We start from the raw sequence: 8,982 nt of genomic DNA, 5'->3' as shown, positions 1-8,982 counted from the left end.
AATTTTTTTTTTCAATTGGTTATAAAAACACGTAAACTCAGAAGATGTGGACTGTGACTGCACCATATATCTAGTCGCGAGTGGTGCTGACTGAAAACAGATTATTTGGAGCGATTCGCGCGCCATCTGTTGGTCATTCTAAGGACTTATTGAACTACCCTCGTACCTATACTCCAATATATTAAAAAAAAATATTTGTTATATTTTTAAATGAGTATGTGAATTGAATTTTCAAAATTATAAGTTACATATGTTTTACCTAATTATCTATCGTTTTTATAAACTGTTATTTTTCTATTAAATTTTACATTTACGAGAAACAGTTAAAATTGTATAGCTTTATTAATAATTCAAATTTCCAGGAATTAAAGTATAAATCAAAAATATATAAATCAATATATATAGTAAAAATTATTTCAATGCCTTAATAAAAATGCTTGTTCAATGATTTTTATTTTTATCAATATTCAGTTACATTAATATTAAATTTAGATTTTTATCAATCAAATAATATAAATGGATTATTTCCTTTACAGTATGCAACTGAATAATTATAGTGATAGTTTATTTATATTTAAAAAACCTGTTTCATATTTAATAATTTAAAAAAAAATCTTTGTAATTTTGAAATGAATATCTGAATTCAATTTTCACAATTATATGCACATATGTTTTATTTTTTCCGGGATTAGTTTAAAAGGTTATGCGCACTCGTATGATTCTTTGTTTTTTGCAAGACTATTATATGCGGGTAGAAAAATTACTGAAATATATTTTACGCTGTATATTAAGAAAGTCAATCATAATTTACCTAAATTAAAAAACGCATAAATCGAAATAATTATTGGTGATAGATAAACTTAAGAATTTGCTTTTTTTAACTTCTGTACACATTTACTTTAAATTAAAATGTTACAATAAAGTTTAGCTGTTTTAAAATATAATACTATATTATATTATAATATATAATATAATATAATATTATATAATATAAAATTATAACTGCTAACCTGTATTGGTAGTGAGCATGGTAGCGGCCATTTTTGTACTAATAGGGTAACATCTTGATTTTAAATTAATATCTACAGAAGTAAAAAAAGTAAATTCCAAAGTTTATCCGTTACCAATAATTACTTCGATTAAATTAAGGTAAATGATGATCAGCTTTCTTAATATAAAGCGTAAAATGTGTTTCAGTAATTTGTGATTATGCATATGACAGTCTAGTATAAAATAAAAAATAAAAAATCTGTGATACAATGTTGGCGCATCAGAGGTATCAGAGAAATCAAAGTTCGAGCGAGGTCATTTTGATCGCGGGTTAAACTTAACAATATTCGCTCGAGATATTCATAGAATGAGACTTCTTACGAATGGAATCAGCTGCCAAAGTCAAAGCGCCATTCGTTGACAATAAACAATTGACATCTTGGCCTGGCCCCTGTTAGTCCTGCGTATCTGGCTAAATGCCTAACAATTTACCAAAGACACATCGACGCGACGGGGCAGAATTTTTTCTTTCAATTGTAGATATTGATTTAATTCTTAATTCCACTCTAACGAGAATTATTTCATATTCATCGAAAATAACTTTTCAGGTCATTAAAATAATAAAGGATAAGGATTCTTTATCTCATTTCAAAATAGACATTTTTATCTTGAAAAGCCTTGGAGAGCCAAATGTAGATTTTCCAGAATTTATAATCGAAACTAAAATCAATAATCTTTTAAAGTAGTAGAGTGGGTCAAAACCCCGTTCTTTTTTTAGTACCGTATTTTAATAGTGGGTAAAAGTTGTATTTGGCCAACAGTAATAAGCCCTCCAAATTGTAAATCGATCAGATAATAATTTCTGTTTTATGTATGGTTTTGGATATTTAAATTTTGCAAAATTAAAATCAATTTGCCTATGGACCAAAAAATTATTATAAATTTTTAACACAGTTTTTTGCAGTGAATAATAATATGAAATTAAAAATTAAAAAACAAAATTTGTGCTCCAGGTAGAACATTCTCAAAAGAAAGAAAAAAATAGTGTTTGGGATTGTGTTACCCGAGTATATATTAAATTTTGTTTTTAAATATATGTACAACAACTTTATTCGTGATATGCAAAATCTAAAAACCGCTAAAAATGACACGTTTTTCAAATCACAGTCAAATGAAATTTCAAGTAAATGATTTCATTTTTTCATAAATACGTACAGTTAACACAATCCAAAAAATAATTTAAAATTGCATCATTTTCTTGAAATCTTTACAAAAATTCGAAATCGAAGAATTTTAAATTGAACTATTCCAACGAGAAAAAAAAATGTTCGAAATTACATAACTTTGAAATATAAATCCTGAATAAGGAATGGTTTGCTATTCTATATTTTCAAAATTTAAGAATATTTAATTGTAATTCTTCAAAATTGCAAATCTTTAAAATTGAAGAGGTTTCCATTCTGTAACTTCTATAATTTACATCCAATATTTCTTTAATTTAGAAGATTTAAAATTGAAAATATTACTTTTGATGTTCAAAATTAAGGAATTTTTATGTACAAGTCTTTAAAATGTTGGACTTTTCAATTTTAAATCTTCAGAATTTTAAATTACAAATCGTTAAAATTGAAGAATTTTTATTTATAAATATTCAAAAATGAACTATTCAAAAAAATGTTCCAAATTATATATCTTTAGATTATAAATCCTTAAAACTGAATAATTTCTAATTCCATATATTTGTATATTTATATTTCAATATGGATTTCAATCGATTTCAATTTGGAATTTTCAATCGAATAGTTTCTAACTGGAAGCCCCTTTTGCATTAAAAACTGTAAATTAAATTATTTTTAATTTTTTCTTGTTCTAATTGAAAAATCCCGGAGGTCACGAAAATGATTGCTAAGAGATTTGAATTTGAAATTTTTATTCGGCACTAAAATACTGAAATATATTGTTATAAACTTAAACAAAAATAACAAATAAAATTCCAGATATTTTTTAATTTGATGACGTTTCCACATTTTCTAGATCCTGCAGCAACGTAGTTAGTTGTAAATCCAGAGGTACTTTACAAATATCTATAAAAAATGTAAAAAGAGGGCAAATATTTTTATTAATTTCCAAAGGAAATCATATAATTGCTAAATATTTAAACTGTTAAACATGCATTTTTAATTGAAAAAAATGCGTGCCTAAACTGAACAATGTAAAATATAAAAGTCCCAAATTGAACAGGATCATAAAAGGAATATTATCAAATTGAATAATTGACAATTGGATCACTTGTAATTGATGATTGAACTTTAAAGCAATACGACTGTTGGAAGCTCGAAAGAAAACGTATAACACGGGAATTATGCAGCACTTATAAAATCGTGGAAGAAAATGAATTTTTAAATGTTAAGTTACCTTGGTTTATAAATAGCTGACAGAAAAAAAATTAATGCGCTTCGTCAGAAATGAAAAAATGTGTAATGTTTTTTTTTTGATTCACGTAGTTTACGAAAAAACAATTTTTACTGCTACTGAATTGAATTATATTCTTGAATTCAAAAATATAGCTAGAACTTTACTACTTCCTCATGTTTTGTTTTATTACATCAGCAGTGAAAAAATTAATGGTAAAAATGACATTGATATAAATCTAATTTTAAGAAACTATATTTCTTCGGTTGTTTAAATGTTTTAGTGTTTCTTTTTTTTAGTTATTACTTCATAAAGTATCTATTCAATACTTTGAAACTTTTCAACAAGATAGAGGAATTTTTGACCAAAAAGTTAAAATTTCGACCAAATACTTGAATTCTAAACTAAAAAAGATAGATGTTTAACAAAAAAATGGAATAGTTAATTTTTCAGTTAAATATGTAATTTTTACCCAAAAGAAAAAAAAATTTTCAACCAAAGTGATTAAGTTAAACTAAAATTACGAGTCTTCTACTAGAATAGTTATATAATAGAAGATTAATTTTCAATTTTAATAATTATGCGTTAACTGGACTATTAGTGGGACTTTCAACCAGAAAGATGAATTTTTCACCACGACTATATGTACCAAAAAATTTAATTTTTAACATAATACATGAACCTTCAACTCAAAAATATCATTAAACATAAAATTTTGAAGTAAAAAAGATCAATTTTCAACTGAAAATGGAACTTAAATTTTCAGTTAAAACATTAAATTAAAAAAAATTAATTTTCACCAACAAAAGTTAAATTTTCAACCAACAAGATTAATTTTCTACCAAACAAGTTAAATGTTTAACCAAATACATGAATTTTCAACCAAAAATTAAATAGTTAAATTTCCAGTTAAAAAAATGAATGTTCAGCCAAACAGATTAATTTTGAACTCAATCAAAAAAATTAATTTTTAACAACAGAGTTTTAATTTCAACCAAGTATGTAGTTGAACTTTCATCCAAAAAGTGAATTCTGAACCAAAAATATAATTGCTGATAATTCAACCAAAAGATAAAGATTTAATTTTGAATAAAAAAAGGAGTAGATTTTTTAAGAAATAAGGTCAATTTTCAACTAAAAATGACGCCTTAAAAAAAAACTGAATTTTGAACCGAAAACATAATACTTAAATTTTCAGTTAAAAAAATTAATTTCCACCAAAAAATAGGTAAATCCAGTAATATAAAGCTACTTTTACAAATTAAAAAAAATACTGTTATTTAATTTTAAATAAAAATAAAATAAAAAATTACCATGCTCTCGAAAAAATTCCTGACTTTAAAAAAATATTCACAATATACTCTATTACGATGCAATTTCTGGTGAGTTCGAGTGATAACGTCTCTTGTAAATAACAATTTTTGCTCAAGGTTGTTTAAACGTGTTGTGCGTCAAAGCCAGTCGACAAGTGGTGAGATGCACCGGTGAAGAGATCAGTGAAAAATGACAGACGTGCTTTCAACTATACAAACAACGATAAGGATCATTTTATAAATTAATTTTTTTACTCACCTAATAATGTTAAAATTCAAAATCTTTCTAACTTTCCAAAGTTTCCACAACAGTCTAAAAAAACTAGACCATCATTTGTTCTTGATAATTTTGAATTCAAAGCGTTTGCAATTTAAAAAAAATGTATAAAATAATTCTGAATTGAAAACATTCTAATTCAAAATATTTCGGACAGGTAAACCTTTTGCAGAGGACAATATTTCGAATGGAATGAAAAGGAATTTAACATGTATCTATTCTAAAAAACAGCGTTTAAAATTGGATAATTTAATACGTAAAACTTTTGAAATACGATTACGATAATGATTTTATGGTTTAACATAAAAATTGATTCATTTTTTTTTCTAAAATCAAAAAATAAATTCATCTTTATTTTCACTGTTCAAAATGGAAAATTATTCAATTCGAAACCTTTAAAATTGAATTATTCAATACCTATAGTTCTAAAATCAGTACACGTTTAAAGCTTGAATTTGAGAAATTATTGTAATAACAAGTGCGCTTGGCTCATATCACCCCATGTCCGGGGCGGGATGAGCCAGGCATTGGGACGAGATGGGTCACTTAATTAAATGACTTATTATATATTATTTGTAATTAAGAGCCTTGTTAAGTTTGAGTATTTTAAAATAAAAACATATCTTACACATAGCTTTCCAAAATTGAATGTAAATTTAAAGTATTTAACTTCAAAATGATGTAATCGTTAATCCTAACCTCTACCGCAACTAACACTACAAAGAGTAAATAGAAAAACGAATTATATCCACATATCTTTTAATAATTATATGACAGAAATAAATATAGCAATTTTTCGACTTGACCATGCACATTATCTCAGTAAAAGATAAATTCTACAATACGTAAACCCTATTCAAAATTGTTCAATTACAAATCCTTTAAAATGAAAAGCGTGCAACTAAATTTTTTGTTACTCTCAAATGAAGTTCGGATTTGTTCAAGTTTTAAGTTTCTGGAGTATACATTTTTTTATTATTTAATATTTGAATGAATCAATTTTAAAGGTGTACAATTGAAAAATTTTCCATTTTAAATGGTAAAAATAAAGGTGAATTTGTTTTTTGATTTTAACAAAGTTTCTCTAATCAATTATTACGTTGAACTATAATTTTGAAATTTAATAAAAATCTAGATTTGTATGATTTTAGGAGCTTGTACTTTTGAAATATTCAATTTAGTTTTCACTTTCAACTAACTCCATTTAAATAAAATTGTCTAAATTTACGAATTAGAAAAGTTTAAATTTTTAGTTAAAAAAATTACTTTTCACCAAAAAAACTAACTTTCAAAAAAGTATGAACTTTAAAAAAAGTTACATTTTTAAAAAAAGTGATGAGTTTTCTACTAAAATGATTAATTGTTTATTCGAATGCTTGAATTTTTGACAAAAAAATGAATTTTCAATTAAAAAGGACCAATTTTAGATCAAAAATGGAATAATTAAAGTTTTAATCAAAAAATAAATATTGAACCCGAAGAGATGAATTTTTATCTAAAATTATGAAATATTCAACGGGAATAATAGTTACATTTTCAGTTTAAAAAACAAACTAATTTTCAACCAAAAAAGATAAAAATTTTCAACAAAATACTTAAATTTTCGGCAAAAAACTTCCTTATCATCCAAAGAAATTAATTTTTAATTGAAATGATGAACATTCAAATTAAAAAAAATTATCTTTAAACCAAAGAGTTTAACTTTCAAACTAGTAACTTTATTTCCAACCTAAAGGATGAATTTTCAACTAAAATTATCAATATTCCATTTTAATACATTGAGAGTCTTTAATGGTCCCTCCCTTCTATAACCCTTCCGAGAATTGACGCTGCGCCGCAGGTGGGTGGGTGTAACAGGAGCTGTACGGTGTGCGCGAGGTCTACGGTTGTCAATCGGCGTGAGCAAACAAAAGCGGAGCGGGCTATAATGAGTTAGTTCCCACTCACCGACAGCCGAAAAAATAAATTTTTAAACAAGAAGATTAACTTAAAAAAGACTTTTCATTCCAATTGTTTAATTTTGAACAAGAAAAGATCAATTTACAACCAAAAATGGAAATTTTATTTTTCAGTTGATGGAATTAATTTTCCACCAGTCTAATGAATTTTTAACTAAAATGATGAGTGTTGTACTAAAATTGCCTCATTTTATACCAAAGAGATACATTTTTAACCACGAAGATTAATTTTTTATAAAAAGGCGAATTTTTAAAAAAGTTCATAAATTTTCAAACAACTAGTTTAATTTATAAACAAAAAAAAATGAAAATTCAATAATTAATTATGATTTATTTCGAGTAAACTAAGATATTCTGAAAACTCTGCAACTGTTGATAAAGTAGAAATCAGTTTTCTAAATTGACCAAAATGATTAAAATGAAAACTTGAATTTTACTGCGATCAGAAGTAAATTCCCGGTTTTTGGATTAATTTCCCGGACAAATCACCACCCTGCACATGTATATACGTATATTTTTCTTAAAAACAATGTTGGTATCCCAGTTTATAGACGATCCCTATTGCAACTTTTTCCATAATGAGTGACGTTTCAAAATTCAATGGTGACACGTGGCGTAAGTTTAAAAATAAAAATAAAACCGGTGAAAAGTGGGACGTGGGTGTAACGTGATCGCCTCCCAGAAGGATTATTACCATGACACCGAACGTGGGCTCATACCCTTGGCGACGGTACCCTTTGGTCGCTAAGGTCTCAACAGTTTCGATCCACCCGCTGGGGTAGGGAAGGGATGGTTGTGAGGGTGTGTCGGGCAATCGAAACTGTGAGCCCAGTCTGATCAAAATCGTTACTACAGTCTGGACGTTAAACGGGGGGTCCATTGTATACTTATTCGTCGGGGAAGGTCAAGGTCAAAAACCCATTATCGTCTCACGAAGCTAAAGCGGTTCGTGTCCGTACTGAAATTCTAGAATATTCTGGATGATTTCAAGAATATTCTGGATGTCAAGAATATTCTTAAAACTTAGCATGGTCACGAACCACTTTAGCTGTAAAATATGCTCTTGAATCCGTAAGGTAGGTTTCGTGATTTGTCATTTGAGCCATAAATAAGGAAATACATTTTTTATTTGAATGGATTCTATGTAAGGAAGCAAGAAATTAACCTTCTTTTTCCCATAACTATATGATGCAGTAGAAAATGCAAGAAAAATCAAAGTATCACCTTGAAAGTGCTTCATAAAAATTTCTGTCACAATTGGGATCTGAAGTCTTGAGGGCACCACTAGCGGCAAAAGCAATATGGCCGGCAACAGTAGGTAGACGTCTCGAAAAACTCATGTAAAAACATTGGAAATTAGTCTCAAAACTTAAAAATGAAAGTAACAATAGCTCAACTTTGTGATTTCACCAAATCTACACCGGTATGTAGAAACTTCGTAGAAGGAGAAAGAATTTTACATGCAGGACACCTTCTATTTTGCGGAAAAGAGGTGGTAAATGAAACGTCAGTTTCTATTATTGCATTTTCTTTGCAAACTTCGAAATTAAAAACTCTTGTTGTCTGAATAATAAATTATTTGATTTTTTCCCCTAATAAACATTTAAAATGTAATACTAACTATCGACATTTCAATGCAAAATTTAATTCATATCAACTTGAAATGACAAATTGAAGAATAAAAACGATAAATACTCGACGATGATTATAACTTTTTCTTCAAACTTTTTTATTGACAGTGGAACAAGCTTGAAAATCCGTTTGAATTTCGTGCATTTGTTACTTTATTCTGTTTTATTTCTCGAGACATACTACCATTAATGCTGTAGATGTACTATAAGATTGTTCATTTTTTTTTAAATAGAAGTTTATTAAAAATAAAATAGTTTTATTATTCCTTTTCTCACCTCCATTGAGGTCTCAGAATTACATTCCATTACATACGCAATCTTTTTCAATTTATAATTATTGTTCCTTATTTTAAACTCTGTTATAATTAATTTCTATACTCATATTTATATATGTATTCAAC

The 8,982-nt window shown here is 26.9% G+C and overlaps 1 protein-coding gene across 5 annotated transcripts in view; it reads right to left on the bottom strand.

The window, feature by feature from the left end:
• LOC117176074 (hypoxia-inducible factor 1-alpha-like) overlaps positions 1–8,982 on the bottom strand; it is a 245,644-nt gene that overhangs the window by 77,301 nt on the left and 159,361 nt on the right. The window lies entirely within an intron of this gene.

This window comes from Belonocnema kinseyi, chromosome 7, assembly GCF_010883055.1.
Source record: "Belonocnema kinseyi isolate 2016_QV_RU_SX_M_011 chromosome 7, B_treatae_v1, whole genome shotgun sequence".
Taxonomy (NCBI): domain Eukaryota; kingdom Metazoa; phylum Arthropoda; class Insecta; order Hymenoptera; family Cynipidae; genus Belonocnema; species Belonocnema kinseyi.
The sequence above is the reverse complement of the archived record's forward strand: the minus strand, read 5'-3'. Positions and strand labels throughout refer to the sequence as shown.